The sequence below is a fragment of the Gobius niger genome (assembly GCF_951799975.1).
Source record: "Gobius niger genome assembly, contig: SCAFFOLD_108, whole genome shotgun sequence".
NCBI lineage: Eukaryota > Metazoa > Chordata > Actinopteri > Gobiiformes > Gobiidae > Gobius > Gobius niger.
Genome location: NW_027639093.1, coordinates 26,803 through 39,990, shown reverse-complemented (window position 1 = coordinate 39,990; position 13,188 = coordinate 26,803). Strand labels below are relative to the sequence as shown.

At 44.7% G+C, this 13,188-nt stretch overlaps 1 pseudogene across 1 annotated transcript in view; it reads right to left on the bottom strand.

Moving 5' to 3' along the window:
• The window catches only part of LOC306982900, a 37,343-nt pseudogene extending 24,678 nt beyond the window's left edge, over positions 1 to 12,665 (bottom strand). Inside the window, exons 1-11 of the transcript in view lie at positions 12,535 to 12,665; positions 10,230 to 10,367; positions 6,510 to 6,549; positions 6,221 to 6,413; positions 5,839 to 6,084; positions 4,445 to 5,619; positions 4,222 to 4,399; positions 3,963 to 4,059; positions 3,492 to 3,894; positions 3,349 to 3,395; positions 2,585 to 3,122 (exon numbers count right to left, since the gene is read on the bottom strand). The product of the transcript in view is annotated as an uncharacterized misc_RNA (transcript). The remainder of the gene's footprint in view (positions 1 to 2,584; positions 3,123 to 3,348; positions 3,396 to 3,491; positions 3,895 to 3,962; positions 4,060 to 4,221; positions 4,400 to 4,444; positions 5,620 to 5,838; positions 6,085 to 6,220; positions 6,414 to 6,509; positions 6,550 to 10,229; positions 10,368 to 12,534) is intronic.
• Positions 12,666 to 13,188: the final 523 nt, after the last annotated feature.

The following is a 13,188-nucleotide window of genomic DNA, read 5'->3' as shown; positions in this document are numbered from 1 at the left end:
TCCCTCAGGCCGCGGGCACGAGCTGAACAAACGGTGACGATATAAAACTATTTTCTTCAAACATTAACGATGTTAAATGTAAAAGCCCTGTTTGTAAAAGCAACATATTTCTTCATATTTCTTAGACAACGTTTGATTCCTGTGATTTAATTAAAAAAACAAAACTAGCTAACGTCTTTCAGTTATTACAGTTAGCTTAAATCTGCGGCCGTTTTTTCTGCTGTTTTCGCTGATTTTCTTGTTTTCTTGTGTTCATAAGGAGCTGTTTTGGAGCACAGAGTGAACAGAAGAACTCACCTTTATCTCAGTCTCAAACAGGTCCGTGTAAATATCCGCTTTAGTGACGAACAGGACCAGATTATACAACGTCTTCTCTGAAGTTTGAGCTACTTGTGTTAATCTTCTAACAAAGCTAATGCTAACTAGTTAAACCTCTTAACTCCCGCCTGAACCGAGAGCATCTTTTTCCTCACGGCATCAGATTTTTTTTTCAATCATTTTTTTGTTGGGTATTCAACTCATTTTTGTAACTTTTTTGTCATTTTTTGTCCATTTTTTGTCATTTTTTCGTCCATTTTTTTGTCATTTTTTTGTCAAATTTTTATAACATTTTTTGTCTTTTTTTTTGTCGTTTTTTTGTAACATTTTTGTCATTTTTTTGTATTTTTTTTAATCAAGTCTTTGTCAATTTTAATACATTTTTTGTCATTTTTTTGTCAATTTTTTGTCAATTTTAATACATTTTTTGTCTTTTTTTTGTCATTTTTTGTCAAATTTTGTACATTTTTTGTCAAATTTTTCATCACATTTTTGTCATTTTTCGTACTTTTTTTTAATCAAATCTTTCATTTTTTTTGTCATTTTTTTTTATCAAATCTTTGTCAATTTTAATAAATTTTTTGTCATTTTTTGTCAATTTTTTTATCACATTTTTGTCATTTTTTCGTAATTTTTTTGTCAATTTCTTGTGACATTTTTTCCACTTTTTCATAAATTTTTCGTCACTTTTTTGTCACATTTCCATCATTGTTTTCGTCTCAGTTTTGTTGCTATTTTCACAGCTTTTTCCCAGAAGCTTTTGGATTGTGGTAAACCCAAACTGGAGAAAATGTGCTCGGTTCAGGTGGGAGTTAAGGGGTTAATGGTTAAAATATGGAACTGTCAGTGAACATGAGGTTGTGGTTTATTAGTTTACTCAAGTACTGTCATGATATGGGGCAAGACACGGGTCATGATCTTCATTAAAGAGGTTTTATGGGGAAACGTCAACAACAGTATTGTGGCGCCCTCTAGTGGTTAGAGTAACTTCTATAGGCAACTCAATGTATGTTTTAATACTGTATAATCTCATTCATTATGTTTTAGCTCATGAATTGACTGAAGGGTCTGTGGTTTTGATTTGTTGCCTCAGAACCGCCGCCTCAGAACAGCCGCCTCAGAACAGCCGCCTCAGAACCGCCGCCTCAGAACCGCCGCCTCAGAACCGCCGCCTCAGAACCGCCGCCTCAGAACCGCCGCCTCAGAACCTGGGAGTCCGGGTCATGTGACTGTGGAGGATTTCACAGCTGTTCTTCACAAACAGGTCCATACGAGCGATCGCTGTTATTGTTTACGGTTTTATAAAATGATAAGTTTAACAGTTTCATTTCAGAGCTAGATTTTATATCACATTAAGAACAGAATATGATTTTATTTGTGTTATATCAGCAAACGTGTAAAACGCTTTGTTCTGCATGTTTAATGAATGTGCTACAGAAGGTAGTTTTAGTTTCCCAATAGGTCTTATCGTTTCTGTTTGCGATCAGGCTTTGGGTTAATGCTTTTAATACTTTTCAAGGATGACGCCGACACACATTTGGGAACTAATATTAAACAAAATACCTGCACCTGCTTTTAAAACTGTTTCTAATTAATGCTTATGCAACTTAATCACTCCCTGTAAAGAAACTTCCTCCAGGCGAATGAACCTTTTCCATGTTTCCTCCAGGGGGCAGTAAAGCAGTGGCAGAACAGAGGAGCACAGAGAAGGCCCTACACAGAGACTTCAGACCTGGCTCTGTCTGAAGAAACACTGCGGTGATAACGACTGGTCAGTTTGTCAGGCGGTGAGTCCAGCTCTTATGTTTCATGCTTCAGTTTCCCCAAAACAGAGGGAGGTTTTGATCATATCTTATCCATGACTTTTACAAATACATAATCTACAGTAACATAAGGTTCATAATGAAACATCTGATGTGTCATGTTTGTGTAGAATCTGCTGTTGGATGTTGTGAAGTCAGACTCTGATCAAACCTGAGCTTCTGGATCATCGTTCAGATCATTGATACGAGTTCCTTTTGCAGATGTTTTATTGTATTATTCACATTGTGTGGCTTCATGGACCTTTTCGTGAATGTAGAAAGGACCAGATTTGTTCCTTCATCAGTGATTTTGTTTGGTTTGAGGTTCTTTGATTGAAAAGGAAACAGTGAAAATTTAAAAAGTCGTAAATACGTGTTTTATTACTTAAACAGTGATTACTGTCATAAAAGAGTTCAGTCACAGAGGTCCACCAGGGGGCGCTCTCCTCAGATCCAACACAGACACAGAGGAACCTTCAACCCACAGCCCAAACCCAGGAAACAGAGGCTCGGTGAAGGAGGAGGTGAAGGTGTTAATGTGGAACAGTTCTCCACCAGAGCGGACGTCATAGAAGGACAGAACTCCAGCCTCAGAGTCCAGGAACACGCCCACTACACCTGAGGGAGAGAGAGAGGAGGCGGAGGAGGAGGAGAGGAGGTGTGTGTCTCTCTTGTTGTGACAGACAGAGTACCATCCACCACTGACCCTCAGCCTCCAGGACTGATCATTGTTTCCAAACACATTCTCCCCTCTGTATCCTCTCCGTCTGATTCCTCTGTAACTCACTGCTATATCAATCCTCCTCCTCCCGCTCCACTGCACCTCCCAGTAACAGCGCCCCCTCAGGCCAGTGGAGCTCAGGACCTGAGGCTGGTCCATGAACCTGTCCTCATGATCTGGATACTGCTGCTCCTCTCTCACTCTGGTCACCGTCTGTTTGTCCTCAGACAGAAGGAGGTTCCTCTGAGCTGTGTTTGGATCCAGAGAAAACTCACAGGAATCTGAGGAAACAAACTCATGACATCACTTCCTGTTCCTGTGTCTGAAGAGTTCTTTCATGTGTAATAAGCTGTAATAAGTCTGACACATATATTCAGAAGAGCATGGATTTGGTGCATAATTTGTAAATTAAATCTATCACTTTGCAGATTTTTCCTCTAAAAACAGAAAACGTAAGCCTGATGAAGTTCAAGTTATTTCCAAAGAATGAATCAAACACAGACTCACATTTCCTCAGACCTGGGACCATCCACTCTTCTCCAGCAGGATCCAGCCTGAAACACACAAGTCCAGTTTACTGTAGACCAGACCAGACCTGGACCAACCATGGACCAGAGACAAGACCCTGAGAGAGTCCAGGGGGGCCTCACCTGAGAGAGTGCAGGGGCCCCTGAGGGGCCCGTAGAGCGGTCAGGAGCTCGGTGGAGGGTCCTGGATTGTTGTAACTCAGGTCTAACTCTCTCAGGTGGGAGGGGGCGGAGCTCAGAGCTGAGGCCAGAGAAGCCCCGCCCCTCTCTGAGACCAGACATCCAGACAGACTAAAGACACACAACATTAGCCTCTAATGTGGACACAGAGACAGAGTGCATCATGGGAGCGTCTCACCTGAGGGTGTGCAGTCTGCAGGGGGCGCTCTTCAGTCCAGAACACAGCAGCTCCACTCCTGAGTCCTGGAGATCGTTGTTACTGAGATCCAGATGAGTCAGACTGGAGGAGCTGAGGACTGAGGCCAGAGGAGCACAGCTGAGAGGAGACAGGCCACAGCCGCTCAGACTGAGGACAGAGAGGACGATTAGAGACGAGAGCCAAGACACAAGTGTTTAAATACAGTCTGGACTCACATGGCTTTGGTGGAGACTTTGACGACCGGCAGCAGCTTCAGGAGAGCTGTCTCTGAGCCTTGGTATTTCCTGAGGTCAAACTCCTCCAGGTCTGAGTCTGAAGACAGTAAGAGGAAGGACAGAGCAGACCACTCAGCAGGAGAACGTAACAAGAAGAGACTTCCTTGTCTCATGTTCCACTGTATCAGCTCCATCAGACTGTGGTCGTTCAGTTCGTTCAGACAGTGGAGCAGGTTCAGGCTCCTCTCTGCAGACAGACCCTCTTCATCCAGCTTCTGTCTGATGTACTCTACTGTCTCCTGATTGGTCGAGTCACTTCCTGTGTGAGTCAGCTGACCTGGCAGCAGGCTCTGATTGGTCGGCAGAGACAGCCCCAGGAGGAAGCGCAGGAACAGGTCCAGGTGTCCATTTGGACTCTTTAAGGCCTGGTCCACAGCAGAGCGGTAGAAGGACTCAGGGCTCTCAGAGGAGTGAGGTGAGGACAGCAGGTTCTCCTCAGGGTCAGGGCTCTCAGAGGAGTGTGGTGTGGACAGCAGGTTCTCCTCGGGGTCAGGGCTCTCAGAGGAGTGTGGTGTGGACAGCAGGTTCTCCTCGGGGTCAGGGCTCTCAGAGGAGTGTGGTGGTGACAGCAGGTTCTCCCCACAGCTGAAGAAGGTCTCATGGACGTGAAGAGCAGCCAGAAACTCCTGCACAGTCAGATGGATGAAGCAGTAGACCTTGTCCTGGTACAGGCCTGGCTCCTCTCTAAAGACCTGTGTGAAGACTCCGGAGTACACTGAGGCGGCTGCAGCGTCCAGCCCACACTCGCTCAGGTCACTCTCGTAGAAGATCAGGTTTCCTTTCTGCAGCTGCTCAAAGGCCAGTTTTCCCAGAGACTGCACCATCTCCCAGGTCTCTGGAGTCCAGTGTGGATCTGTCCCAGATCCCTCATGATACTTGACGTTCTTGACTTTGGCCTGGACCACCAGGAAGTGGATGTACATCTGGGTGAGGGTGCGGGGCAGCTCTCCTCTCTCTCTGGTCTCCATCAGATGGAGCAGGACTGTGGAGAGGATCCAGCAGAAGACTGGGATGTGGCCCATGATGTACAGGCTGCGGATGCTCTTGATGTGGGAGATGACGGTTGTGGCCTGCTGCTCGTCTGTGAACCTCTTCCTGAAGTACTGCTCCTTCTGAGGGTCGGTGAACCCTCGCACCTCTGTCACCATGGAGACGCACTCAGCAGGGATCTGATTGGCCGCCGCCGGGCGTGTGGTTATCCAGAGGCGAGCGGAGGGAAGAAGGCTCCCCCTGATGAGGTTCACCAGCAGCTCCTCCACTGAGGCGCTCTCTGTGGGCTCCGTCAGGACCCGGGTCCGGCTGAAGTCCAGAGGAAGTCTGCACTCGTCCAGACCGTCAAAGATGAAGAGCACCTGGAGCTGCTGAAAGCTGCAGAGACCTTTGGTTTGACTGAAGAAGTGGTGCAGCAGCTCCAGCAGGCTGTACTCTGTGTCTCTGAGCACATTGAGCTCTCTGAAAGTGAAGGGGAACAGCAGCTGGACGTCCTGGTGGGATCTGCCTTCAGCCCAGTCCAGACTCAACTTCTGAGTCAGCACTGTTTTCCCCACGCCGGCCACGCCCTTCGTCAGCACCGTCCTGATTGGTTCCATTCTCTGGTCTATTGTCTTTAGTTTCTTTGGCTTTGTAGACTCTGTTCTCATTGGCCTCTTTCTTTTTGTAGTTTCCGGAGTGATTGGTCCCTCCACTGTCAGCTCCGCTCTGATTGGTCCCTCCTCTGTCAGCTCTGCTCTGATTGGTCCCTCCTCTATCAGCTCTGCTCTGATTGGTCCCTCCTCTGTCAGCTCTTCTCTGATTGGCTGCTGTCTGTGGGCGGGGCCTTTAAACAGGTCTTCACATGTGATGCTGGTCTCTGTAGCAGCTGGTTTCCTGGACGCCGTCTCGATGTGTCTGACCTCATGTTCCTGGTTGACCTCTGAGGCCCCTCCCTCTGTGATGTAGAGCTCTGTGTAGATCTGGTTCAGGGGGGCGGAGTTTCCTGCTTTAGCCACGCCCTCAAACACAGAGCTGAACCTCTGCTGCAGATGACTCTTCAGTTTATCTCTGCAAACTCCAACAGGACTCCCTGAATAAAGACAGAGACAACAGTGAACTCAAGCTCCTTCAGTGGATCCACTTTCTCATCTGTGATTAAACTCTTCACTGGGCAGTAACACCAAATATAACTTATTAAAGTTATGTAGATGTGGAAGAGTTCTTACTGGAGCTCAGACGCTCGGCCAGATGCTCCTGCTTCATCCTCCTCAGGAAGTCCAGGGTGATGTTCAGCACAGCCTCTCTGCTGCTCTGCTCCTCCTCACTCTCTGAGCTACTCTCTGGGTACTCTGAGACCAGGAGCCTGTGGAGCCTCTGCAGCTGCTCTTTGACAAACGTCAGGATGTCCTCCTCCAGACGCTGGGATAGAATCAGATTTAGTAGAGTTTCAGTCAAAGAGAGGACCTGAGGAGCCCCACAGAGAACCCCACACATGCTGCAGTCGTGGTTACTCACTGTGAATATGGCGTCCAGCTGCTCCTTTGGGCCTGGCTCCCTGTGAACCAACAAACAGGAACATAAGAGACTGAGCAGAGACCACTGCAGCCTCTGGACTCATTTAGACTCACAAGAAAGTCCTCCACAGACCTCCTGAGGACTCACTATCTACAGCTCACACAAGGACTGAACCAGGTCTGACTGAACCAGGACAAAACCAGGTCTGACTCTGAACCAGGACTAAACCAGGTCTGACCCTGAACCAGGACTAAACCAGGTCTGACTCTGAACCAGGACTAAACCAGGTCTGACTCTGAACCAGGACTAAACCATCGCACAACCTCTATCACAATTCTACCTCACAACGCAGCAGGAGGTCGAGAACGTCATCCGTAAATCCAAACCATCCACCTGCCGCCTTGACCCCCTCCCACCTCCTCTGCTTAAAACTCACAACAACTCCATCAGTCCCCTCATAACCAAAATAATAAACCTGTCCGTAGAAACAGGCCATGTTCCCACCTCCCTCAAAACTGCTCTCATCAAACCCCTCCTCAAAAACCCACCTTGGACCCTATACCCCTGTCAAATTACAGACCAATTTCAAATCTCCCATTCATTTCCAAACTCCTCGAAAAAGTTGTTTCCACCCAGCTCCATAATCATCTCAAAACTAACAGTCTATATGAGAAATTTCAATCTGGCTTCCGTCCCTCCCACAGCACAGAAACAGCTCTCATCAGAGTCACCAGCGACCTGCTGATGGCTTCTGACTCCGGTTCCACATCCCTCCTCATTCTTCTCGACCTCTCTGCTGCGTTTGACACTGTAGACCACCACATCCTCCTGCACCGGCTCCAACACTACACTGGTCTTTCTGGTACCGCCCTTCAATGGTTTCACTCCTACCTCACTGACAGAACCGAGTATGTAGCTCTGGGGGACGCAAAATCCAGACCCCACACTGTCACCTGTGGGGTCCCCCAGGGCTCCGTACTCGGTCCAACCCTCTTCACCATTTACATGCTTCCCCTGGGTCGTGATCGTCAGCAAGCATGGAATTAATTTCCACTGCTATGCTGACGACACACAACTCTACCTCCGAGTCACTCCCTCTAGCTCCCCGTCTGCCACGGCTGCACGCCTCAGCTCCTGCCTGGAGGAGATAGAGGCGTGGATGAGTCAAAACTTCCTGCAGCTCAACAGCTCTAAAACAGAAGCCATTCAAACTGGAACCTCTCATCAACTCTGCTCCTCTCCAATTACCACTGTTTCACTCTTTGGACACACCATTCCCCTCTCTCCCTCTGTCACTAACCTAGGGGTTAAATTTGACCCCCACCTTTCTTTTGACAATCATGTCACCTCCATCTGCAAAACTGCCTTCTTTCACCTCCGTAATATTTCCAAACTGCGCCCCACCCTCTCCCTTCCTGCTGCAGAGAAGCTCATTCATGCTTTTGTCTCCTCCAGGCTGGACTACTGTAATGCACTCCTCATCGGGATCCCTGGCAGGAGCCTCCAAAAGCTCCAGTATGTTCAGAACAGCGCTGCCAGGATCCTGATGAGGGTGCGAAAACACGAGCACATCACCCCCATCCTCCGTACACTGCACTGGCTCCCCATTCAGTCCCGCATACAATACAAGGTCCTCCTGCACACCCATCACTGTCTGCACGGTGTGGCCCCCACTTACCTCACCGAACTGCTCACACCACACACCTCAACCAGGACCCGGTCAGGCCAACAGCACCGTCTGGTCATGCCCAGGACACGGCTCAAAACCATGGGCGACAGGGCCTTTGAAGCCGCTGCTCCCTGCCTGTGGAACGCCCTCCCAGATCACCTCAGGGCCCCACAGACAGTGGACACATTTAAAAAAGGACTAAAAACCCACCTTTTTACTAAAGCTTATTTTAACAGCTAATGCTTTCGTTTTTTAGTCCTGTCTTTTAATATATGTTGTGTTGTATTTTAGAATGTTTTGTTTTTAACTATGCTGTCCATTGTAGCACTTTGAGATTTGGTGTCAAATGTAAAGTGCATTATAAATAAAATGTATTATTATTATTATTAAACCAGGTCTGACTCTGAACCAGGACTAAACCAGGTCTTACCTCTGTTCATCAGGAAGAGGCTCTCTAAAGTCAGGATACCAGTCTTTGGAGTGATCACTTTCGGAGTTGGGAGAAGGTGGGTCCATATAGAACGAGAAGAAGAGTCCATTTGAACAGAAGGTCATGTTTTACTAAACAGATTTTTCTCTTTGTGAAGCTTCACGTTGCATTTGATTAGTTTCCACTGATGCATGAAATACTTTCCACAATCAATCTATTGTCTGAGTATGTGGCGAAGTGCAATCAAAGCATATGAAGGTGTGACGAAACGCACAGATCAAAGCAATATTAAACTATCATATTTTAAAAAACTGAAGTGTGTGTAACTTTATAAAGATATATTTGGTTTGTGGGGCCTGATCTACGAAACGTTTGAACTTCTCACAGTTTAAAACCTGGCACAGTGAAACAAGCCCTAAATGTGTGGTTTGAGTTCGCTGACCTCATTATTATTTTTATGTTTCTTTCTTGTTGTGAGTTGAAGTCGGTGATAAATTGCGCTCTATAAGAAAGGGGTGAGGGTGATGTCACCTGGTGTTCTTGCTTGAGCCCTGAGGTAAAATAGAGCGACAGCTCTTGTACAAAGTGAGAGGTTGGACTGTGGTTGTTCTGACAAACTCACAGTCTGCTCATTGAGTTTAACTTGTTTCTTTCAGTGTAAATGCCCAGTTCACTGCAGACTACAAACCAAAGAGGGGTCAATAATCAAGGTGAGATACTGTAACACAGTGATTGAGGAGGCAATCATATATCTACTGGATCATCCAATGATACAACCAGTCCTATCCATTTTAGTCTATCTCATCTATGTGACTCACCTCTGATCATCAGGAGCTCCTTTGAAGTGCATAATCAAGCTTTTGGAGCGGTCACTTTTCAGAGAGTCACCGCTGGGAGCAGGTTTAGGTCTGGATTTAGATCCAGGTCCATGTGGGTCCATTTTGTAGGTTCTGGGAATCAAAAGTCACTTTGAGCAGAACAGACTGTGTTGTTGACTGATTGGCTCTGCTCTTCAGAAGTGAACTTTACAGCAGCTGAATGAGGGGCTTTGATGCTGAGCTAGTCATATACTTAAGCTGTTGTTACTGGAACAATATCAGAGACAATATAGGAAGGTTTTAATAACTGTAAATAGGCCCTTTTAAAGCATTTGAAATCACCTTTCATTCCTCGTTTATGGACATGCTTCATTACAGGGATTCTATTGACAGCCGAGCTGTAGTTATTCTACAGTTTGGCTCTGATAAAAACCCATTTATTAGAAAACACAATAAGATACATTTATCATTTATTTGTTTGTTGTTTCCTCCAGAGTTATTCCTTCATGTAGTGTGTTCCATGCACACATTGCTCTTGTTCTCTTAATGCTGTTTGATTTTACTTATGGTGGAACAAAAAGGAGGGTAAACAGGGTTGTTGATACTGAAACTCACAGTAAAGGTAATTTGAAAGCAGTTTTTACTTTTATTCCCAAATCACTAAAAATGTTCAACAGGCCAGGATCAATGAGAGGAGAGAACCTGGTAAAGCTCATGTATATTTCTTTGGAGCACCTGACCAGAAGTAAACACATCGACCAACGACAGAAACAGCCCAAAAACGTCTTCTCAATGTGACTCACCTCTGGTCTTCAGGAGGAGGTTCTTTAAAGACAGGAGGGTTTTCTATAGAGCGGTCACTTTTCAGAGACACAGAGCTGGGAGCAGGTTCAGGTCTGGGTTTAGACCCGGGGCCAGGTCCACGTGGGTCCATGGTGAAGCTGTTGAGAAAAGAAAAAGGAGAACAGTCTATAAAACAAACAAAACACAATTAAATAGTAAATACAGAGCCTCTCGAAAGTATTCATACACCTTGAACTTTTGCACATTTTTCATGTTTACAACCCTAAACATAAAGATTTTATTTTGATTTTTTTTTACTGAACGTTCACACACAAGTAACAGACAACTGTGAAGTGAAAGCAAAATGATACATAATTCTGTTATTTTTCAAAAAATAGAAAAGTGAAAAGTGGGGCGTGCATAAGTATTCATACAGCATGAATGAGTACTTTGTGGAACCCCCTTTTGCTGTAATAACAGCAGCAAGTCTCTTGAGGTTTGACTCTACAAGATTTGCACATGTAGAGACTGACATTTTAGCCCATTTCTATTTACAAAACAACTCCAGCTCTGTCAGATTAGAAGGAGAGCGTTTGTGAACAGCAGTTTTCAGATTATTCCACAGATTTTCAATAGGATTTAGGTCAGGACTTTGACTGGGCCATTCTAACACATTAATATGTTTTTTTTTTGTAGATTTATCTTTGTGTTTAGGGTCATTGTCCTGCTGAAGGTGAATCTCCGCCCCAGCCTCAGTTCTCTTGCTGACTCCAGCAGGTTTTCCTCCAAAATGTCTCTGTATTTGGCTCCATCCATCTTCCAAACTATTCTTACAATCTCCCCAGTCCCCGCTGAGGAAAAGCAGCCCCACAGCATGATGCTCCCCCCCGTATATTTGACACTGGGGATGGTGCACTCAGGACCATGAGCAGTGTCAGATTTGCTCCATACATAACGTTTGTCTCATCTGACCAAAGCTCCTTCTTCCACATGGAGCTGTGTCCTCCATATGACTTCTAGCAAACTTCAAACTGGATTTTTTTATGGCCTCCTTTCAATAATGGCTTTCTTCTTCCACTCGTCCATGAAGGCCAGATTTGTGTAGATACGACTTATAGTTGTCCCATGTCCAGATTCCCCCAGCTCAGCGGCAGGACTTCACAGCTCCTCCAGAGTTATCATGGGGCACTTGGTTGCCTTTCTGACCAGTGCTCTCCTTGTTTGCTCTGATATTTTAGGTGGAGGACCACGCCTTGGTAAGTTGGCAGTGGTGCTTTACTCTTTCCATTTCTGAATGATGGATTAAACAGTTGCTCCGGGAGATGTTTAAATCTTGGGAAATCTTTGTATAACTTAAGGCTGCTTTAAACTTCTCCACAGCTTTATCCCTGACCTCTCTGGTGCTCCTGGACCTTCATTATGCTGTTCAGTGACCAACACACTCCGACCACAGCTCTGAGGGCCTAAAAGAACAACTGAAATTACACTGAGAGTAGATTACACACAGGGTGTGAACATTCTGGAGTCATGAGGAATGTTTTAAAGGCAATTTAATGCACTCAGAAAATGCTGTATGAATACTTATGCACTCCCCACTTTTCACTTTTCTATTTTTTGAAAATTAACAGAATCATGTATCATTTTGCTTTCACTTCACAGTTGTCTGTTACTTGTGTGTGAACGTTCAGTAAAAAAATCAAAATAAAATCTTTATGTTTAGGGTTGTAAACATGACAAAATGTGCAAAAGTTCAAGGTGTATGAATACCTACGAGAGGCACTGTATCTACAACCTTCACAATACCTCCAGACTTTTTCACTTCAGTGTATTTGAGTCGTTGATAAAAATAGTGTCACTGCTAATTCATTTTATTTGTTTGTTTTTTCCTCCAGAGTTATTCCTTCATGTCGTATGTTCCATTGCTCTGTATGTCAATGTTCTCTTATTGCTGTTTGATTTCAATTTTGGTATAACAAATTCAGACACTTTTGCTTGTATAATAATTGTGTAAAGTTAGAGGTTTCTTGCTTCTTGACTTAGGCTCGGTTCAGCCCAGCACAGATCAATGGACTGATAACAAAGAGGGTAAACAGTCCAGAAACTCACAATAAAGGTGTGTCTGAACAATTTGAGAGCAGTATTTTTCCCCAAACAGGCCAGGATCAATGAGAGGAGTGAAACTGGTAAAGCTCATGTACGTGTCTTTGGTGCACATGACCATTACAAACAATCAAGGTGAGAGAGCATGATTATAGAGGAGTCATAAAGTAAACGCATCGATCAACAACAGAAACAGCCCAACAATGTCTTATCAATGTGACTTACCTCTGGTCTTCAGGAGGAAGTTCTCTGAAGACAGGAGGGTTTTCTATAGAGCGGTCACTTCTCAGAGACACAGAGCTGGGAGCAGGTTCAGGTCTGGGTTTAGACCCAGGGCCAGGTCCACGTGGGTCCATGTTGTAGCTGTTAGGAATCAGTGCTGTTAGAAGTGCATCCAGTAAAATGTGATGCATATTTCCCCTGATAATCTCAAAACATTATGTGAGAATGTGAGACTTTAACCGAGTTATTTCATTTTTTGATTTCTTATGAACCAATTTTGAAATCGTAGATGCTTCTGTTGTTTGATAAAGCTAACATGACACATTAATGTTGTTTTAAAGCTAACATGACACATTAATGTTGTTTGATGAAGATAACATGACACATTAATGTTGTTTTAAAGCTAACATGACACATTAATGTTGTTTTAAAGCTAACATGACACATTAATGTTGTTTTAAAGCTAACATGACACATTAATGTTGTTTGATGAAGATAACATGACACATTAATGTTGTTTTAAAGCTAACATGACACATTAATGTTGTTTTAAAGCTAACATGACACATTAATGTTGTTTTAAAGATAACATGACACATTAATGTTGTTTTAAAGCTAACATGACACATTAATGTTGTTTTAAAGCTAACATGACAC